Source organism: Podarcis bocagei (genome assembly GCF_964188305.1).
Source record: "Podarcis bocagei genome assembly, chromosome: 8".
NCBI classification, from domain to species: Eukaryota; Metazoa; Chordata; class Lepidosauria; order Squamata; family Lacertidae; genus Podarcis; species Podarcis bocagei.
This window is the reverse complement of record NC_138133.1, coordinates 16,067,673-16,091,117: the sequence shown is the minus strand read 5'-3', so window position 1 is coordinate 16,091,117 and position 23,445 is coordinate 16,067,673. Positions and strand designations below refer to the sequence as shown.

Genomic DNA, 23,445 nt, shown 5'->3' with positions numbered 1-23,445 from the left:
CCTGAGACCCAAATATGGGCCTCCAGGTCACTCTACCTGCCCCTTGGAACTCTCCCCAGTGAACTCCCCCTATATGGCCCAATGGTCAGATATCATAGAAGAGTTTAGATTTTTTCCCCCTGAATTTTTCCACACTCAGTTCCATAGCTTCGTTTGCAGTTACATCCATTATTTGTGTTTTCTGGGTTAATGGTTCTAGTTGATTTTAATAGTGTCAAAGGCTTTTTGCCACTTTGCAACAAAGGAGGCATGCACATCTTGTACTTTGACATTACTTTTTTTTAAAAAAAAAATTATTGGTTTTTCTCAATTTGTATAAACACAAACAATACACAATACAAACATACAAACACATAAACAAACATGTATAATTCCGAATCCTTTTTTCTTAAACCTTACTTCGCCGACTTCCCCGTACCTCCCCTTTCTGCATCCCAATTCCCAAATTTGTTTCAGCAAATCCTCCCCCTTGATTTTATCTAATTTTCCCTTGTTCTTTTCTTTTACTTAATCTTTTACAGCTGTAATCCCCTTTTTTCTATAACCTCAACATTTTAGCACTCATTAATTTTACAGTATTTCTTAAGATAAATTTTGAATTTCTTCCAATCTTCTTCCGCTGTCTCTTTCCCCTGGTCTCGGATTCTGCCAGTCATTTCAGCCAGTCCCATATAGTCTATCACCTTCATCTGCCATTCTTCCAGAGTGGGTAGATCCTGTGTCTTCCAATACTTTGTGATGAGAATTCTTGCTGCTGTAGTAGCATACATAAAAAAAGTCCTGTCTATCTTTGACACCATTTGGCCGACGATGCCCAAGAGAAAGGCTTCTGGTTTCTTAGGAAAAGTACATTTAAGTACCTTTTTCATTTCATTATATATCATTTCCCAGAAGGCCTTAATCTTCGGGCACGTCCACCAAAGGTGAAAAAAAGTACCTTCAGTTTCTTTACATTTCCAACACTTATTGTCAGGCAAATGATAAATTTTTGCAAGCTTGACTGGGGTTCTAACAGTTCTGTTTCTAGTTTTGATTTCTCCGCCTGGAAGCCAATTTTCCTGTCCTGTTTATAAACCTCCATTATTTGGTAATAATGGAGCCAATCTCGTACTTTAATCTTCAATTTCTCATAACTCTGTAATTTCAGTTTATCTCCCTCTTGTTCCAAAATTTCCCAATATTTTGGCCATTTGGCCTCCATATTGAGCTTTTTCACGGCTTTTGCCTCCATTGGCGACAACCACCTTGGGGTTTTATTTTCCAACAAATCCTTGTATCTAATCCAAACGTTATATAATGCTTTCCTAACTATATGATTTTTGAAAACTTTATGAGCTTTAACCTTGTCGTACCATATATATGCATGCCATCTGAATACATTATTAAAGCCTTCCAAGTCCAAAATATATGTATTCTCAAGAAGTAGCCAGTCTTTCATCCAGCAGAAAGCTGCTGATTCATAGTACAGTTTTAAGTCCAGCAGGGCAAATCCCCCTCTTTCCTTTGCATCAGTTAAAATTTTAAATTTTATTCTGGTTTTTTTTGCCCTGCCAGACGAACTTCGGTATATCTTTCTGCCACCTCTTGAAACAATCCATCTTATCCACAATTTGCAATGTTTGGAATAAAAACAACATTCTAGGCAAAACATTCATCTTGATAACAGCAATTCGGCCTAACAAGGAAAGCTTCAAATTTGACCATATTTCTAAATCTTTTTTTACCTCTGTCCAACATTTCTCATAATTGTCTTTAAATAAATTCACATTCTTTGTACTTTGACATTACTGCCTCCACTACAGACCCTCCAAGTGTCCCTATTTTCCAGTTTCTGATTTGATTCCAGAATGTCCCGCTGTTCCTTAGGACATTCTTATTTACACTGCAGAAATGTTAGAGGGTATGGAGTTATGCAACCCCCGAGCCAAGGAGATGAGTAACTATACAACCTTCACAAGACATCTGAAGTCAGCCCTGTATAGGGAAGTTTGTTTGTTGTTTTGTTTACTGTTTTATTATGTTTTATATGAGTTGGAAGTTGCCCAGAGTGACTGGGGCAATCCAGTCAGATGTGTGGGGTATACATAATAAAATTATTATTATAATTATTATTGTTGTTGTTGTTTAGTCATTTAGTAGTGTCTGACTTAGGGAGGGGGCATTAGACAGAGAAAGAGGGAGTGTGATTCCCTGGGAATCAAATGCTATAACTTATTGCATAGAGAAGCATGAAGGAGAGAAATGAAAGCTAGGGGCTCCTTCTAGTTTGCATTGAATTTTTATGCTTTAGAAAGGGAAATATCTATTGCAGCACATCAAACAGTATTTAAAGATACATTTCATAAGAACCAATTAAAGGAAACAATCACATATTTCTCTTCCACTAAGTATCATCCAAATGTGACTATTTCCTTTTCAATTTTTCCTAGTAATGCCGATTATATTTGTAAGTACTTGCAGTGTATCCATGGCATGTATTCTACCCTCTATATCTAATACAAAATATCATTTTTAATGAGTCCCTTATGGGCCAGCTCTTGTTTAACCTTTGGCAGAGTGAGGGTAACAACTTTGTGTTGTTCTTTTTGTTACTGTGAAACTAGCATCCTTGAAGCAACTAATAAATTAAATATGAGTTGAACCTAATGTTTTCTTCCACTTTCCAGTACCCAAGTACTGCTACAAAGGGATCCATTGGTATTCTTATCCCTGTTGTTTCATTCTTCTCTCTCCAAGGATTGACTCAGTATGTTGTGGTCTAAGAACACCACAAAATGGAGGTAAAGTTAATCTTACAACATTTGTTCAGTACCAAAGTTCAGTCTCAGGATACTTACATTTGCCTTATAGAGGGGGTGATCTACTGTTTCTCGTTGTCAGGGATGGGGAACTTGTCAATCTTCAAGTAGTTGTTGGATTGCAGCTCCCATCTGCCCCCCACATCACCATAATCAGTGGCCAGCAATGATGGGAGTTACAGCTCAGCAACACATAGATCTTGCACCAAGTCCTAAGTGCTACTCAAGATCAGGTCCAGGATCACTGCTTTTCTGATCACTTCCATGACCAACTGTCAGAGACTGGACTGAGAAGGAACGGTGGAGACTGCCTCCCCCTCCTCCTGAGCCTTCCAGAGAAGAGGAAGACAGTATCGATTTACAACAGTGGTTTGCAGAAGGTCATAGCTCAGAGATAGATGTGGGGCAAAGCTGGGAAATAATGGAAGAAGAGAGGGGAGGGAGAAGCAGAGCCAGAGCATCTAGCTGTCACGTTATCACTAGAAAGCATTCCAGATGTCCCTTCTCCGAGAACCCAGCAAGCATTGAAAGTAGGAGAGCAAAGAGGTAAGAGGCAAATGGCCACCATAAGGTGGGTGGTGCTGTTGACAGTTGAGAGGGGAAGGTGGGAGGAGATTACTCAGAACAACGCCATTACTCCAAGAGGTGGCTTTTCTGAGCCTCTCTCTGTGAATATTGAATAAAAGACTTTGGTAAGAGCTTTTCTTCTCTGTCTATCCCTGTCAGCCTGCTGGGGCGTGGGGGTCAGATTCCCTAATACCTGACACCGACTGTTCTAGGGCACAATCATTTGTTGTTGTTGTTGTTTAGTCGTGTCCAACTCTTCGTGACCCCATGGACCAGAGCACGCCAGGCACTCCTGTCTTCCACTGCTTCCCACAGTTTGGTCAAACTCATGTTGGTAGCTTCAAGAACACTGTCCAACCATCTCGTCCTCTGTTGTCCCTTTCTCCTTGTGCCCTTCATCTTTCCCAACACCAGGGTCTTTTCCAGGGAGTCTTCTCTTCTCATGAGGTGGCCAAAGTATTGGAGCCTCAGCTTCAGGATCTGTCCTTCCAGTGAGCACTCAGGCCTGATTTCCTTCAGAATGGATAGGTTTGATCTTCTTGCAGTCTATGGGACTCTCAAGAGTCTCCTCCAGCACCATAATTGAAAAGCATCCATTCTTCGGCGATCAGCCTTCTTTATGGTCCAGCTCTCACTTCCATACACCACTACTGGGAAAACCATAGTTTAACTATACAGACCTTTGTTGGCAAGGGGATGTCTCTGCTTTTTAAGATAGGATATATCAATATTTTCTCACATTTCCCAAAAGACCAGTGGCCTTTCAATTAGGGATATTAAGAGATGGCATTCCAAAAAAGGTACTCAATATCTTTTTGTACGTGACCAGTGCAGCTAGAGTAGTACAGTGGTACCTCAGATTACATACACTTCAGGTTACATATGCTTCAGGTTACAGACTCCGCTAACCCAGAAATAGTGCTTCAGGTTAGGAACTTTGCTTCAGGATGAGAACAGAAATTGTGCTCCAGCGGTGCAGCGAGGCCCCATTAGCTAAAGTGGTGCTTCAGGTTAAGAACAGTTTCAGTTTAAGAATGGACCTCCGGAATGAATTAAGTACTTAACCTGAGGTACCACTGTATATGCAAAAAGGAAAAAAAGGAAGAAAAAAAGTAAAAAAAGAAAGGAAAGGAAAGGAATGGGATACCCACAAAGGAAATTTGGCAGAACAAATTGATAGAATATAAAGAACTAGTAACATGACTGTGAAAGTAAGAAATACCGTAAGTATGAGTTAAAGAGAAGAGTGGAGGTGTTTTGGAGATTATTTTAGAGGACTAGGATATACAATTTAACCTACAAATAGGAGTTAACATATGTGCAGCAGCAAACATTAAAAAAGGAAGACTTGAGATGATAATGGGTGGAATATCAGGATAGGCAGCAGATTAAGATTACCCTAGAATGCCACAGAAAGATGGACCAGGAAGTCTTAGGAGAAGAGGTAAGTGATGGACACTGTATGTTATGTGTGTAAAGGCTGTTAAAATTGCATAAATAAAAGTTTTTAAAGGATATATCAATATTTTACCTTTGTGATGACAGCAACCCATCTGTGTGAGCTGAAGTCACCCATAGATACAGAATTCTCTCTTTTGTATTCTTCCTTGATTTTGTTCTTCATCTCAAGATCTCCCTGAGCATTTTGATAGCATGTCCCCAGTACTGAGTTATACATGGGGGCCAGAATCAGCACCCACACATTATTCTGAGGAAGGGTCATTGGACCTTGCGCATCAGTGGACATCTGTTGAAACTCCTAGGAAGTGCAACAGGCATTTATTTCTATCCTCAACAACTGAAAATAATCAACATCTATTTATTTTTTTAAAGTGTTGTCCATCATAGTTGTATACCACAATAACCATAGTACAATGAAAACTACACAAAAATTAGATCAACTGTTGACTGTTAGAGATTTTTTCTCTGATTTGTCTACATAAACCTAACAGCAAAGAAACGTTTTCAGCGAATGTCTGAAAGTTTGTATGGAAGGTATCTGCTGAAGTTTTGTCTGAAAAGACATGGAAGACACTTAATGAAATGTGTTGGACACATGGAAGTCTTGAAGAGTAGTTTTTCATCCCTTACTAGAATTGTTTTTAGGTCTTATGTAATAATAATGGGGAAAATACAGAAGTTTGCATTACTCCAGGATCTGAGAGAAGATAAATAGACCAATAGATGATAAATGAATAATAGACCATCACATTGACCAAAAGAAGTGTCATGGCTCTTCTAGATATATTTCCGTAATGTTTGGCATTTTTCAATTAGCTTTGTTTCACATAAAGTTTTGGTCTAAATCTATTTTTGTTTACTTGGGGGGGGGGAATCAATGTCTGCCATTCATTAGGACTAACACTGTAGTCCTGTTGATGCTTGGGAGGAAATACCACTGAACTCAGTGGAACTTACTTCAAAGTAAACATGCCTAGTATTAGGCAGCGAAATAACCAAGAGTCACCTTAAAGACAAAACTTCCAGAGTTCAAAGTGAGCTCTGCACTCTCTCTGCCTCTCTCTTTCTCTGGCTGTATCTCTTTCTATCTTTACTCTTTTTTTAGTGCTAAGCTAGTGTGTTCTGTGTGTGTATTTGTGTGCGTGTAATAGCTTGATGACAGACATCTTACATAACAATTCTGCTACTGCTTCGTGGACCCACACATTTTATTCAGAAGCCTATTAATGTGTTCAGGGCACTTATCTTCTGTGGTGAAAACAGGAAATTAAAACGACAGATTATAGCCCTGTCTACAGAAGCTGCTGAAAAGGACAAAGAGACACTGGGGTGAAGCAGTGATGGATCCATAGAACTGAAGCCATCTTGGTCTTTAAAAAGCTCACAATTCATAGTCATTCTTAAAGGGTGATCTTCTGTTTCTACCTGTTCAGCTAAGGAGGACCTTTTTTATTTAAAAAATGCAACTATGCTTATTAAAATTAAATGGATTGAAGATATCAGCACAAATCTTATATTAAACTTTTGATGCTAACCCTAGGAAGCATCAAATGTTGGCAGGGTGAGGTGACATGGATACAAAGGAAGAACTTGAACTGTTCACAATAAAACAGAATTCAGGGTGCGTTTTCCCCTCAAATGTGATTAAACAGTTCATGCATAAATCACTCAGCTCCTTTGCTATATTGCTACTTGCTGAATAATTAATATCGGTTTTCAGAGAAAAAGAAAAACAGCCCAACCAAAACTCATGGTGTTATTTCTGTTATTTCTTTCTCTCTCTCTCTCTCTCTCTCTTTTTTTTTTTTTTTACAAAAATGCCTAGATTAGGGGAAAGTGTGCATGAAAATGAAGGTGTTAGTGAAAATAACATCGAGAAATGCATTCTATTAGGGGACAATGCTCGCAAAATATGTACAGACATCAAATGTACATATAAAAATGTGTTTACCCAGAGAAATTTGCACAAAAATGTTGGTGAATTTTCATGAGAATTTTAAAAAGTTCACTAATTGCTTTAAAATATGGAGAACTGAATTTAAGATTTGAAAAAAAGAGAAACAGAAATAATGAAACGAACAGATCCTCCAATCCCTAATCTTGATTTGTTTGTGCACAGGTTATATGGCCTTGCCACTGTTTGGTTATCCCTCACTTTCCAGTGCAATTTTCGGTCACTTATCTTTTCAGGCTTTTTTTGCAATTAGAAGAGTGACAGAATAATTGCGCAACAAAGTGCAGGATGACAACCACATTTTGTGCAAATAAACAGCCCGTATGAAAGTATTTCTTGTTGTACCCTCATGGTAGGGGAAACTATTTAGAAATTATCCTGCGTTACAAGAGAAGAATGAGATTCAAGGATGGTAGGCATTACATACAAATTACTGGGAAAACCATACCATGGGGAAGACTGAAATGCCATTCCCTATCTGCCTGAAGCTTCTTCCACATTCCCCAAACATATGTTATTAGTTTTGAAACTCTTCTCTGAAACCATGTGGGACAGAATCCTGCTCTTTTCTTAAGTAAATTTGTTGTTGTTGTTGTTGTTGTTTTAAGAATCTGAAGGTTCATTGCCCTGCAGTTAAGCATTTTTTACTGCTTAACATGCATAACAATGTCTTCTGGTTAGCCCTGCCAGGTGCTATATCTGGAGAGTTTATTTCTCACTTTAGAAGTTGGAATGAGAGAACAAGGAATGGCTTCTCCAACAGTTCCATTGTTCAACCTTTTCTCCTGCTTCACAGGGGTGCTGGTTAACTTCATACTTGCTATACTTGGCGACCATGTTTCTCTATAAATAGCTCATGCTATGAAACCACAAGCTAAGCTGTAATATATTGGTACCTGTGCCCAGGTGGGTGCCATCATTGTCTGTTGTGACATCTACCTAGGCTTCTGTGAAAAGGTTTTGGTTTGGACAAGGCAGGAACTTTGGATGGCTTTCGGTTCACAGAACTCTCTTACATTTGTTTTAAAATTTCAACTGTTCATGAGATACTTCAGGATGAGTGGTTTCCCCCTTGTTCCCTTCTCTTGTTGCTTCTCCGGTACATTCTGTCTTGCATTCCACTCCACTTGAATTCACATTGAAACAGGAGAACATTCAAAACTCCAAAATATAGGGGATGAGAAATAGGAGAATTTCAGGAGCATATTTCTGAAACATATTGTCTATCATTTTGCAAGGTCATTCATGCCTGTGAAAAGAGAGGAGGTCTTTTCAGCTACTTCTGTTACCTTTTGTTATTATTTCAGATAAGGCAACAGAAAGTTTTGTCAACCACTTTTCTTAAACAAGAAAAACAAGGTAGCCGTATTCCCCTGGGGTTATTCTGCAGCTACAGGAAATGCTACCAGGTTGCTTTGACTGTAGAGTTCTAAATATCATGGGAAGTCTACATGGCACGAGCATGCTTCCCCCTCTTACATGTGGAAGGTAGTGAGGGTGGGTGGCTGGGATGCAAATAATGGAAAAGGGCCATTACACACACACACACCCCTCCTATGTCTAAGTGTAGGGATGCTGGTGGCGCTGTTGTGTAAACCACTCTTGGGCTTGCCGATCAGAAGGTCGGTGGTTCAAATCCACATAATGGTGTGAGCTCCCTTTGCTCTGTCCCAGCTCCTGCCAACCTAGCAGTTCGAAAGCATGCCACTCCAAGTAGATAAATAGGTATCGCTGTGGCGGGAAACTAAATGGCGTTTCTATGCACTCTGGTTTCCGTCATGGTGTTCCATTGAGCCAGAAGCTGTTTAGTCATGCTGGCCACATGACCCAGAAAGTTGTCTGTGGACAAAGGCCAGCTCCCTCGGCCTAAAAGTGAGATGACCAGTTGCCTTTGACTGGTCTTAACAGTCCAGGGGTCCTTTACAATTTTTTAAATATACCTTTTATCACTTAAGTGCTCCCACTCACTTTTGCTGCCTGAAGCACCATGGCAGGTAAAACATATTTACATCCCCTTTGACATGCAGATAGAAGTGAAATTTGAAGTACTGGGGGAAACTACATACCCATCTCCTCCCTGCTCACAGAACGCTGGAGGGATGGGGTAGGAGGACATTGGAGGAGAAGTGAGAAGAGAGACTCTGGGCAAAAGGGATTTCTGTCCCTTTAAAGCAGTGATACTGATGTAGAATAGAATGTTCCTATTTTCATTGGAGAAATGTTGGAGGATATGTCAATAGGCATGGCCCCAGTCTCCCCCTCACATGGTTTTGGGTGAGGGTAAGTGTCTGACTAGGGTTATAGCCTTTCAAATTTCACTACATGTAGGCCAAATGAGTAGAAGGGAGAACACTCACTCTGGTGACACCCAGCTCTGATAAAGTAGAATATAATTTCACCAAAAAATTGCTGGAAACTCACTAGAAAGAAGAAATGTGTTTTTTGATGGCACCAAAAAAGGCCAAGTAGTTTCTGCTCAGTGCTATTTCAAATGATTTGGTATTACTACAACACTGAGTTTTAACAGAGCTTCTCACATTTCCTTGGAGTAGTTACTTTTCTCCAGATGAAAGTGTGTCCAGTTTCCTAGTTTAAATGCTGACAAATGCCATATAGACTCTTCAGAAATATAGTTAACACAGAAATCAACAAGGCGTCAAACATGTCTTCCAAAACACGCATAATTTTGACTGTGATTATACTGGTAATATAACACATGCGTAACTTCTCCTGAAAGGACTGTAGACAAATTGTATGTTTTCTTGTGCCCTGCACTTTTAAAGCAAGGACTGGTTTAACTGAATCCTAATCCTAAATGGAGGAAGCAATTGCTTTCTGGAATAGGCATTGTAATTGGCTGCAGGCAACAAGGTAGATAGTGCTTTCTGAAGACGATGGCACATGCTAATTGATTTGGCAGCTCCATGACACCCATAGAAGTGATTCTCTCAAGCAAAGGACACAGCTCTGTGACTTGGTTCCGTTTTACTTCTTCCTTGAAGCTTGAAAGGTTTTGTATCAAATATGTAGGAGGTACTTGATGGAAGAAATACACCATGCACTACATAATCATGATCAGTGCCGGATTTACGTATAAGTGAAACAAGCTATAGCTTACGGCCCCACTCTCTTGGGCCCCCCAAAAAAAATTAAAGAAAAGAAAAACCTGTATGTACATTTCTAGAATAGAAGATAAAAACAAAACAAAAAAACCTACATACAGCAACAGTGTTTTGTGTTGTGTAGGCTCATATGATATAAGTAATGGGTCCCGCCTGCTAGCCTGCTCCCTAAAATATCACTGGTTTGCTCATTTCTATATATAGGGTGCCTACATTCTGCATGTGCAAATGGCTTTAAATACCTATTAGGTCCATAAATTGCCATATAGCATATATTCAACACACAAAAACAGCCATAATTTGTTGTTGACAAAGGACAGCTGGACATATAAAGGGCCCCATGGACTTGCTCACAAATTTATGGACAGCTGCATGAATTATGATAGCCAGGAAGTGGAAGGGGGAAGCAGAATATAAAATGGAAGAATGGTATGAAGAGGTGTGGGATATAGCTATTAACGATAAATTAACATGTGCTATTAAGGTAAGACAGGGAATATGCAGGAGAAATGATTTTGAGGAGATATGGAAGGTATTTGTAGAATTTGTACTGTTAAAACGGAAAGGGTTCAAACCATCGCAAGAGGTGTTGAAATTTTGGGAGTTTAGATAGTTCGAATGGAATGGTCTCGATGGGGTGCACATTTTTATTTTTATAACTTTGTTAAAAAATTAAAATAAAATAAAATATTGCTAGACAAATGCTGGCTAAAATCTGAGGGAAAATTCAGGCTCTCTCCCAGAATTATTCCCAGCCCCCTCACCTGTCAGTTTCCCCCCTATCCCTTTCCTCACAACTTTTCAACTATATATATGTGAGGCTGCTATCAGAAAAGGAAGGAAAGGAGACAAAAAAAAAAAAAGTATGGGGGAGAGTTTTGACTAAAAGTTTTATGACTCAACGTTTTGTCTATGAAGTAAATAATGAAATCCAGGTCAAGGCAGAGCATTGTTTCATTATTTTCAACTACCTGTGCCAAATAACAGAAGTTTCATTTATGGGAAACTCTCCATACTTTCAAGGAGTCCTCCAAAATTGAAGAAGAACCCTTTTTCAATTACTCTCATCAAACTGTCATGTCCGCAGTGATGTGACACACACACACACACACACACACATATATATATATGCAGGTTTTGGTGTCTTCGGGTGTCTTCCCGTGTAAGAGTTGGGGTGTCTAGGCGACGTTTCGACGAGGTCTCACTCGTCATCTTCAGGCTGGTGCTTTCGGCTTCTTGTTACTAGAACAGAGCAGGGTCTCAGTGTTTGAGTTCCTATAAATACTGTTGAGGGGGTGTGGTGTATAGCCTCCAACGTTCTGGGCAGAGAGGAAGTTCCCAGGTTAATGTGCCTTTTCTTCTTTTGTTCATTAATTACTTGAGGGATATCTTGAGTGATTACTTGAGTGATATTCTGAGTACCACTTAGGAGGGTCATTAGGTGTGGATTAGTTGCTAAAGCTTTCGTGTCTTGACCTCTTGAGCTTGTGAAGAGTTTTTCTGAGAAGATGGCTGTACTGCACTTAGTTGTGCTCTGGCTTGGCTTCGTGTATAGGGGCGAGCTGTGGTTTTGTGCCCTGTGCCAGCCAGATCTGTGTAGGGATTGCAGGGGGGTGCAGCATCCGGAGGTGCCACTATGGTTTGGCTACTGGATGGTGTCTGTAATTTATCTGTGGAGAGGGTCTGGGTTTGGGTCTGGTGTGGTTGATTGGAGATGGCGTTCTGTGTGCCTCTGGTTCTGGTGTCGGTTTTTGTGGGGAGGGCTAATTTCCAGATGTCTGGCAGGCGGGACGTGTCGTCACGCTTGTTCATGTTGTGAGGGTGTTTCTCTATCTCGATGGCTTCCATGATTATTCTCTTGTGGTGATGTTCCATGTTAAAGAGCAATTTGGAATCTGCAAAATTAATTTCGTGTCCTGTTTCTTTCATGTGTTGGTAAAGAGAGGAAGTTTTTTCTTCTTTTTTGACGGCATTCTTGTGTTCTGCGATACGTGCATTTATTCGTCTGTTTGTTTGTCCAATGTACGTGGCTGGGCAGACTTTGCAGGGTATTTCATAGACCCCTTGGTTTTCTAACTGGATTTTATCTTTTGGGTTTCTGAGGATATTGGCTATTTTTTGGTTGGTGCAAAAGGCTGTTTTGATATTGTGTTTATGGAGGATTTTTCCACCTATCTGGAAAAACCACCAAATCCAAAATAAAAGCCTCTCCTATCAGTGAAGAAATCCAGCTAAGAATCATCCCCAGAGAAAAATCATCCAGATGCCCCAAACTCTACGGTCTCCCCAAGATACACAAAGAAGGAACACCACTCAGACCAATAGTCAGCTCCATAGGCTCACCTCTACAAAATCTCGCTAAATTTCTCGCTAAGCAACTTCAGCCCTATGCAGAATCTATCGCTTCACACGTTACAAACTCCTTCCAGTTCATAGAAACAATAAAGAAGCAAAACCTACATCCCGATGACCTACTTGTGAGCTTCGATGTTGTATCTCTCTTCACACAAGTGCCCATTAATGAAGCCTTGACAGCCATTCAAAACAAATACAATCCCCCCGAATACATCCTGGACCTGACCAACCACTGCCTAACCAACACGTACTTCATCCACAATGGACAAAGATACAAACAGATAGAAGGAGCACCTATGGGATCACCCCTCTCACCGGTCATCGCAAATCTGTACATGGAACACTTTGAAACCAATGCTTTAGACAAGTCAGAACACAAACCCAAACTTTGGCTCAGATATGTTGACGACACCTTTGTAATTTGGCCACACGGGAAGGAAAAACTAGATAGCTTCCGGGACTTCCGGTCGGTGCCAGCGCTTAATGGCGGTCCTACCTCCGAGCTCCGGAGAAGGACTGCTTCGCAAGTTCGGGTCTTACCCGCTACGGCAAGCGGGGGACCCCTAAAATCCCAGGCGCTGAAGCCTGAGAACAAGGAGACTCGGTGGGCACCTTCGCGCCCCCCGGTACCGTGAAAGAGCCTTTTTAAAGGCTACGGATCGACATCGGGAGTGAGCGCGGTGCTGAGAGTCGCTACCCAGCCTGCGAAGTGAAGCCGCGTCGCCATAAGCGGAGAGCGCCGATTCCTTCCTGAAAAGAAATTCGGACTGATTCCCCGTGAGTAAGAACTGAAAAATAACTGGGACTTTTCTTAATTTTAAAAATTGGGCTAAAAACGGGGGAGATTTAAACAAAGGAAGTCTGCCTCCCCCCGACCGCATGAAAGTGAAAGCAACGGAGTTCTAAACCTGCATCCGTTTAAATTCGTCCTTTGATCAGCTAAACCGGACATTTAAACCTTTGATCTCCCCTCTAGCAAGCAGGGCAGAGGGGAGGCGAATTTGACCATTAACTGCATGACTTATTTGAAGGAAAAAACCTCTGCTATCTCATCTACTTGAAAGTCTGAAACGGTCTGCCTTCCTAGTACATTGAGCTGACTTTTCCCTGTGAAGTGACATCTTGATACAAAGTTTCCACAGTGCCTGACTTTTGTACATTTTAAGAAGAAACAGTATAAACAGTATACTGGGCAACTGTGGCAATTGGAAGCTATAAGACTTTAGTAACATTGATTTTGACTGGGTTAATCTCCTTTCTTTCTACATCTTGGATGCTCTCCTTTGTTCATGTATTTTGAAATTTCCTTCTATGGCCATTTTGATTTGCTCCCTCTAGAGGATAAAGTGAAGTCCAGCACGGCCTAAGACAGGGGAATTTTCCAAGGGAGAATAAATCCCGTGGGAATTGACCTTGACATGAGTGGGCCACAAGAAGAGATAACTACAAGAGCCAAGACCAAGCAACAACAACAGCAACAGCTGCAGCTGCAACAAGCAAAGAGAAGAGGTTCGATTTTAGGCGTAACAGCCGGACTAGCTGGAACAACAGGACAGGACAAAGGAGCAGCCGCTTCTATGGAAGCTGTGACAGAAGCTCTGCTCAAGATAAACCAGACTCTGGAGTCTTTGACAAAACAGACTTCAGAGAACACACAAAAATTAACAGAAATATCAACAAGATTAAACCAGAATACAGAATCTATAAATAAATTGGTCGAGGAAAATGCCACCACGCGTCAAATTGCCGAAGAGGCCAAAGCCACAGCTGGAGAGACGCAGGAGAAATTAGAGCCACTTGCCAAGAAGGTCTATGAGCATGATGCAACCCTGGCCTTGTGGGAGTTACAGAGGAAAGAGAGAAACTTAAAATTAAGACTGATTCCGGAGAATGAAAGTGACAACCTTGTGGAATATTTGACACGGGAGTTTGCGGATTGCTGGGACCTGGAGGAAGACGATTTCAAAATCACAACTGCTTTTAGACTCGGCAAAAAGCAAGATAGAAAGACACCAAGAGATTGTTTGATCACACTCAGATCTAAGGAGGAAAGGGATAAAATTTTAGGACTACACTTTGGAAAAGCCCTCCAAATTGGAAATTCAGCAGTACAGATCTTTAAAGACATACCAAAATATATCCTGGACTTAAGAAACTTCTACAAGGATTTGGTGCTTTTGTTAAAGAAAAATCAGATCCGCTTCAGGTGGGAATTCCCACAAGGACTGTCATTCGACTACAAGGCAAAGAAAGTGAAAATAAAGACAATTCAAGATAAAGACAAATTTCTGGCAAGATATCAGGAGGACCTACAGAAGGGGACTGTGGACGTACTTGCAGAACAGAGGAGAGCACTGGATATCCTGAGTCTCTCGTTTGGACAAAAACCACCACCGTCAGAAGAAGAGCAACAACTTGGAGCTGTTGGAGGAGCCCTAAGAAAATAACAAGATGGCTCTGCAATTCCTTAGTTGGAATTGTAATGGACTGAATGGGCCTTTGAAGAGAAGACAAGTATTTCATATTTTGAACAGAGAACAATTGGATTTGATATGTTTACAAGAAACTCATATAACTAGAGCCCACAGGAGATTACTCACAAATAAAAGGTTAGGACAAGAATTTGTCTCATCAGACAAAGTTAAGAAGAGGGGAGTGGTAATATATGTGAAGGAGAAATGGGCTCCAAAAATGATATTTAAAGATGATCAAGGGAGATATCTGGCTGTGGAGATACAAGTACAAGGAGAAAAATTTTTAGTTGTTGGAATTTATGCACCAAATGAAGGCAAATCTGACTTCTTTAAGAGACTTCATGAAACTTTGACGGACTATCTGGATTACAATATGATAATCATGGGAGACATGAATGGCGTGGTCTCCACTAACATGGACAAGGCACAAAGACTAACAGTTACTAAAGAAGGGAGACTCCCTAAGACTTTTTTCGAAATGACAGAAAACATGGACTTGATAGACATTTGGAGAACAAGGAACCCTCTGGAGAGAGAGGGAACCTTTTTCTCCCAAGCAATGATGACCTGGACCAGAATTGACCAAATCTGGGTTACTAGTGGACTGGCTCCAAAGATTAAGAAAGTGGAAATCTGCCCAAAAACTTGCTCCGACCATAACGCCGTGAAGATGGAGATGAAACTCACAATAACTGGTCAATTTAGATGGAGAATGAATGACACCCTCTTTCGAGACAAGGAGATTCTTACGAAGGCCCAAAAGACCCTAAAAGACTATTTTGAAATAAATTTGAGGACCGACGTGGAGAAAAGAGTGATCTGGGACGCAAGTAAAGCGGTTATGAGAGGATTTTTGATTCAACAAAATTCAATAAAGAGGAAAAAACAAAATGAGAAAAAAGAGAAGATCTTGGAAATGATAAAGGAAGGAGAGAGGAAATTGAGAACAAAACCAAAGTCTCAGGACATTTTAAGAGAGATCAAGTTATATCAAACTCAATATATGGAGTTGATGAACCAAGAGATTGAATGGAAGATAAAGCAAATGAAGCAAAAGACTTTTGAATCAGCAAATAAATGTGGTAAACTTTTGGCATGGCAATTGAAGAAAAGGCAGAAACTAAATACAGTTACAAGCCTAGAGGTTGATGGAAAGAGTATATCTAAACCTAATGAAATTAGAAATTGCTTTCTAAGTTATTTCAAAAAACTTTATACCCAAGGCCCGCAAAATGAAGAAGATATAGACAAATTCCTTGGAAGATATGGATTACAAAATATCTCTCAGCAAAGTAAGATGGACTTGAACCAGAGAATCTCAGAACAAGAGATAGAGGCTGCCATTCAGAATATGCAATTGGGCAAATCTCCGGGACCAGATGGACTGACTTCTAGATACTACAAATCGCTGAAGGAATGGTTGATTCAACCATTAAGAGAAGTTTGTAATGAGATACTTGAAGGAAAAAGGGCACCTGAATCGTGGAAAGAGGCATATATTTCACTCATACCAAAGTCAGAGACTGAAAAGACCCAACTCAAGAACTACCGCCCGATATCACTCCTTAATGTGGATTACAAAATTTTTGCAGACATTTTGGCAAAAAGATTTAAAAGAGTTTTGATGGAGAAGATTCATAAAGACCAAGCAGGCTTTCTCCCTAAAAGACACCTAGCGGACAATGTAAGGAATGTAATAGACATTTTGGAAAAGCTGGAGGTGAATATAAACACTAAAGCAGTATTGATCTTTGTGGACGCGGAGAAAGCCTTTGATAATATCTCTTGGAGTTTTATGAGGAAGAATCTTCATGGGATGGGGGTAGGCCAGGGTTTTGAGAATGGTATGGCTGCAATATATTCCGAACAAAAAGCTAAGTTGATTGTAAATAATGTTGTGACTGAGGAACTTAAGATAGAAAAAGGAACTCGGCAGGGGTGCCCAATTTCCCCATTACTTTTCATTTCGGTTCTGGAGGTGTTGCTGAATATGATAAGAAATGACCAGCAGGTCAAAGGTGTGCAGGTCGGAGCTAAACACTACAAGTTAAGAGCGTATGCAGATGACCTAGTATTGACTTTGCAAGAGCCAAACACTAGTACGAAAAGGGTTTTAGAAATAATTCAACAATTTGGCCAGGTGGCCGGATTTAAGTTGAATAAGCAAAAAACTAAAGTCTTAGGGAAAAACCTAACAGACATGGAAAAGGAGAAATTTCAGGAGGAAACAGGTTTGACAGTGGTTAAGAAAGTCAAATACCTAGGGGTTTATTTAACACCTAAGAATGTTAATTTGTATAAGGACAATTATGAAAAATGTTGGTCAGAGATTAAAAAAGATCTAGAAATATGGTCAAATCTGAAACTGTCAATGTTAGGCCGAATTGCAGTAATTAAAATGAATGTATTGCCTAGAATGTTATTTTTGTTTCAAACCTTGCAGATTCTTGATAAGATGGAATGTTTTAAGAGGTGGCACAAAGACATTTCGAAATTTGTCTGGCAGGGCAAAAAGCCCCGAATTAAATTTAAAATACTGACTGACGCTAAAGAAAGAGGGGGTTTTGCCCTGCCGGACTTAAAATTGTACTATGAGGCAGCAGCGTTTTGCTGGCTGAAAGAATGGATGCTCCTCGAGAATACAGACATCTTGGATCTGGAAGGCTTCAATAATGCTTTTGGTTGGCATGCATATCTTTGGTATGACAAGGTTAACAGTACCTTTAAAAATCATATTGTTAGAAAAGCATTATTTAATGTCTGGATAAGATACAAAGACTTATTGGAAAATAAAACCCCTAGATGGGTGTCACCAGTGGAGGCTAAAGCAGTGAAGAAACTCAATATGGAGGTCGGATGGCCGAAGTATTGGGAAATTTTAGAACAGGATGGAGACAAGGTTAAACTACAAAGTCAGGAGAAACTGAAGCACAAAGTAGAAAATTGGTTTCAATATCGCCAAATAATGGAAATTTTTAAACAGGATAGGAAAATCGGTTTCCAAGTGGAGAAATCAAAACTAGAGACCGAACTGCTAGAACCCAATACTAAGAATTTATCTAGAATGTATAACTTGCTGTTGAAATGGAACACACAGGATGAAACAGTTAAATCTGCTATGATTAAGTGGGCGCAGGATGTTGGACACAACATTATGTCAGATGACTGGGAATGGTTATGGAACACCGGTATCAAATTTACGGCATGTAATGCCGTAAAGGAAAACATTATGAAAATGGTATACAGGTGGTACATGACCCCAGTCAAGCTGGCAAAAATCTATCATTTGCCCGATAATAAATGTTGGAAATGTAAAGAGACTGAAGGTACTTTTTACCACCTTTGGTGGACATGCCCGAAGATAAAGGCCTTCTGGGAAATGATCTATAATGAAATGAAAAAGGTACTTAAATGTACATTTTCTAAAAAACCAGAGGCCTTTCTCTTGGGCATTGTCGGCCAATTGGTGACAAAGAAAGATAGAAATTTCTTTATGTATGCCACAACAGCAGCAAGAATACTCATCGCAAAGTACTGGAAGACACAAGATTTACCTACTCTGGAAGAATGGCAGATGAAAGTGATGGACTACATGACACTGGCTGAGATGACAGGCAGAATCCGTGACCAACGTAAAGAGATGGTGGAAGAAGAATGGAAAAAATTTAAGAGCTATCTTAAGGACTACTATAAACTCAACGAATGTTAAAATGTTGTGGTTACTAGAAGTAACAGGGTACAGGGATACAAGGTTAGATAATAAAGGAGGACTAAGATGACAGAGATTAGAAAGTAACAACTGGGAGTTGCTAGTTCAAATATGGACATCGGGATGCAGAGAGGGGGGGTATGGGGAAGTCCAAGAAAAGAGGTTTATGAAAATATCTTTGAAAGTATTTTGTATGTTTGTTTTGTTTTGTGTTTGTTTGTTCTTTTTAAAAAATGCTGTAAAACCAATAAAAATTTATTAAAAAAAAAAAAAAAAAACTAGATAGCTTCCTCACACATCTCAACAGCCTACACCCCAAAATACAATTCACTATGGAAATAGAAGCCAACAACCAACTTCCCTTCCTTGACGTCCTAATCTACAAAAAACCTGATGGCTCCCTAGGACACACTATCTACCGGAAAAAACACACACCAACCGCTACTTACATGCACAATCACACCACCACCCTGCACAAATAAACTCCGTAGCCAAGACTCTCATCTCCAGAACCAAACGCCTGGCTGACAAAGACCACTTGACAACTGAGTTACAGAATCTCTCAAATGTGTTAATCGCCAACGGATACCAGCAAAACAGGGTTACGAAGCTAATCCAAAAAGAAACACCCCCCAAAAACCAAGACACAGAAGAAAACAATGGCATGGCCCTCCTTCCTTATATCAAGGGCACTACAGATAAAATTAGCAAAATCCTCCATAAACACAATATCAAAACAGCCTTTTGCACCAACCAAAAAATAGCCAATATCCTCAGAAACCCAAAAGATAAAATCCAGTTAGAAAACCAAGGGGTCTATGAAATACCCTGCAAAGTCTGCCCAGCCACGTACATTGGACAAACAAACAGACGAATAAATGCACGTATCGCAGAACACAAGAATGCCGTCAAAAAAGAAGAAAAAACTTCCTCTCTTTACCAACACATGAAAGAAACAGGACACGAAATTAATTTTGCAGATTCCAAATTGCTCTTTAACATGGAACATCACCACAAGAGAATAATCATGGAAGCCATCGAGATAGAGAAACACCCTCACAACATGAACAAGCGTGACGACACGTCCCGCCTGCCAGACATCTGGAAATTAGCCCTCCCCACAAAAACCGACACCAGAACCAGAGGCACACAGAACGCCATCTCCAATCAACCACACCAGACCCAAACCCAGACCCTCTCCACAGATAAATTACAGACACCATCCAGTAGCCAAACCATAGTGGCACCTCCGGATGCTGCACCCCCCTGCAATCCCTACACAGATCTGGCTGGCACAGGGCACAAAACCACAGCTCGCCCCTATACACGAAGCCAAGCCAGAGCACAACTAAGTGCAGTACAGCCATCTTCTCAGAAAAACTCTTCACAAGGTCAAGAGGTCAAGACACGAAAGCTTTAGCAACTAATCCACACCTAATGACCCTCCTAAGGGGTACTCAGAATATCACTCAAGAAATCACTCAAGATATCCCTCAAGTAATTAATGAACAAAAGAAGAAAAGGCACATTAACCTAGGAACTTCCTATCTGCCCAGAACGTTGGAGGCTATACACCACACCCCCTCAACAGTATTTATAGGAACTCAAACACTGAGATCCTGCTCTGTTCTAGTAACAAGAAGCCGAAAGCACCAGCCTGAAGATGACGAGTGAGACCTCGTCGAAACGTCGCCTAGACACCCCAACTCTTACACGGGAAGACACCCGAAGACACCAAAACCTACATTCCTGTACCCGTGAAAATCTACGAAAGCATATATATATATATATATATATATGGAGGTGGGAGAGAGACAGGGAGAATACAGATCATAGTATCACAGCATAGGGGAAGGAGATTTATATTCCAAACTCCCTTGTTTTTGCATCTATAAGTTACTGGCATTTAGGTACTTAAGAGCCTGATGACTAGTTTTATATTTGTAAAAGTGTTCCCGAAGCTTTATGTGAGCACCTGGCTTTTCAGTAATGGGTTGCCTTTCCCTGCTGGATGCTACGCTGACGTTGCCTAATTTATCCAGATTTGGGGGGTTGAGGGGTTGGCTGCTGTTTCTTTGGCAGTGGAAATGTTCACTTTCTACAGGACAATAATATACCATCTGCACAGGAGGTCTATACACCCAGTGCATAAAAGTCTCTGCAAGAAGAGGATTGCAAGTGATAGTTTGGAGCCGGTTAGCCTTCTAGTGCTTTTGCTGCTTGACAGATTTGCACCTGCATGCTCTTGTCTGAATTATCTCTGTTTTTACTATCAGCGGCTCAGTCTTTGTAGGTGGAGGAATGCACTTAATGAGTTGGAAAATGATTTCAGTGTTGCTCAACAGCTGTATGTAGGCATGGGGGAGGGGGCATGTAGTTATCTGCACTCAGCTATCACTGCCATGAAAAGTGTGAAATACAGGCACTGCTGCAGACTGCAAAAATGAAATATCAAATTGGCCATAATGTGCACTAGGCTAGTTAAAAGCTCTGAAATGTGGAGCCAGCAACATGCATTTCCCTTCTCTTTTTATTGTCATCTTAAAGCATAAAGCTCCATGGTTTGCTGCTCAAGACACTGCCAGTATATGTTTCCATGTGTTCCCTCTGTTCTTTGTGTGTTCTTTCAAAGAAAGAATGGAAAATCATTATTATTTTGGTGGTGGCTGCTTTAGATAATAAACAGAAGTCCACTCACAGGTCCTTATAATATCAGTGGAAACAGTTGGTTCTGACAAGTATTAACCACTTTCAATTTAACCTGAGGACTGTCATTTGTTTAGTTTAATATTAATTATAATTTATTTGAATTAATTTTGGGGTGCATTTTAATCAATTGATTGCTTGTTTTTATGTATATTGCGTGGACGTGGAATAACGACTCAAGACAACGTGCTATGGGATTAAATTGGCCAAAACTTTATTAAATTTCAAATGTGGGTAGACCTTGGCTCAGGCATTGGGCGTTCTCCCTTCCCAGTCCCCAGCCGGGGACCTAGGGAGCATCAGGGTTATCCAGTGTTTGTGTGGGGGATGGGCCGGCTCTGGAGAACATATGTTCAAGCAGAGATAGCCGCCCCCGATACACCGGCGCCGCAGGGGAGAGCAATGACGACCTTTCGGCGTACGGTCAAAGCCTCCCTTCAGAAACCCCTTTAACGGGGAACCCTGGTATCGCCGCTGCAAGAGGAAGATGGACAAAAGGATTTCGCCCAAGGCCTGATACTGCCAAAGTTGTGACTTTTTGCTACGGGAAAGGCGAAACCTGCCAATGCAGGGAAATTCCTTTCCGGCCCTTTGACAGTGACCTTAACGTAGCAGCGCCCGCATACCTGTAAGAAAAGTTAACCTGCAAAATAAGGCATTAACTGAGGGTGGGTAGGGTGGGAGAAGCTCTGGAGCCAAGTGAGGATTCCCAGGTAAAATCCTCCCTCTATTGTGTGGGCAGGTAATCCCTCCCCTACCTGGCCTGGTCTCCTTGGCAACGCTTCCCCCAGGTGGGATTGGACAACTGACTGAGGTAGGCGGAGACCTCCAGGTATCCCACCTGAGGGAAGGCAAACCAAGCCTATGCTGTTGGAGCCGCTCCAGATCCAGGGGCTGCGCGCATCCACGCAAAGGGCGCCCCCCGTTTTAAGCGGGGAGCGGTCAATGTGTTATTGATATGATGCTAGCCGTTCTGAGCCCAGCTCTGGCAGGGGAGAGCGGGATCCAAATAAATTATTATTATTATTATTATTATTATTATTATTATTATTATTATTAAATGACTCATCATGAAATGTCAGGAGCTCTTATAAAATCCATGAGAGTATCCTGCACTGTCACCCCACCAGGGATGCCATATTTAATTCAATATGGGGGAGCAGGTAAGCCTCGCCCTGGGAAATTGATCACAATACATGGTGCTCTTTCTCACACACACATCATTTCAATGGCAATGCCCATCAACTGGGGGGTTTGCCCCCTCAAATGTTTTATTGGGGGGGCTGAAGGTACCTCGGCCCTAGGAGTTGGCTCCTATGGTCACCAGTGCATTTAGTGGTAGACTAACTTTCCTTTATAGTGTTAGTGGTATCAGTCACCTAAACCATCAATAATTGAATTTAATGATGATATAGCCACCAAGTTATATTTCTGGACGTCCAGGGAATTTCTGGGTGTTTAGGGAAGCTTTTAACGTCTGACATTTTAATGTATTTTTAATATTTTGTTGGAAGCTGCCCAGAGTAGCTAGGGAAACCCAGCCAGATTGGCGGGGTACAAATAAATTATTATTATTATTATTATTATTATTATTATTATTATTATTATTATTATTATTAATTACCATCATCCATCTTTCCCCTCACACTTTTACTTTTCCCAAGCATCCTTAACAAACTACAGTTCTCAGGATGTTTGGGGGGACTAATATGTTCTAAATCTGTTTTGAATGTGCTATAAATGTACAGTGTGGATCTACCTCAGATTGTGTCAGGACAAGGTGGTTTTTGTCAACCTTTCATAATAGGCACAAATGTAAGCTCCTGACATAAAGCTTAGCAAGTCTGGAAGGCAAGACTTAAACTGTATCAGAGGATTACTAGTTCAGGCAGACACATTCAGATTCTAAAGTGGACACTATATTTCCCCTGGATATAAAAATAGACAGTCTTTCTTTCTCTTGATATTTGTCTTTGTGCTATTCCAAATGTAAAAAGCAAAGGAAGAGACTAGCAAATGTCCATTATCATTAACTAGAGGGTGCTCTTTTTCTCTTGTATAAAAATCTTTAAAAGCACACAGAGTGTACTGAGAGGCCTCAAATTTGCTGCAGAATTATGGCGGTTTTTTTGGGGGGGTATAATAAATGCTTCCTAAATGATCACTTGGCACAAAACCAGTTCAGGAAGGAAAGGGGATTTTTTAAAAAAATTGGTAAGAATGTTTCCCTCCACTGTGCTATATTACTTTACATTGTGCAACTCACCACAGCGTTTTTACCTGAGAAGGGATTTAACAT

The 23,445-nt window shown here is 40.7% G+C and overlaps 1 protein-coding gene across 7 annotated transcripts in view; it reads left to right on the top strand.

Annotated features, from left to right (window-relative positions):
* The window catches only part of CDH18 (cadherin 18), a 686,153-nt gene that overhangs the window by 575,024 nt on the left and 87,684 nt on the right, over nt 1-23,445 (top strand). Inside the window, exon 1 of one of the 7 annotated variants that reach the window (XM_081206325.1) lies at nt 3,271-3,344. The exons of the other annotated variants lie outside the window; for them this stretch is intronic. The gene's annotated coding sequence lies outside the window, so the exon portion shown is untranslated. Of the gene's footprint in view, nt 1-3,270; nt 3,345-23,445 lie in introns of those variants that run through there. 7 annotated transcript variants of the gene reach the window in all.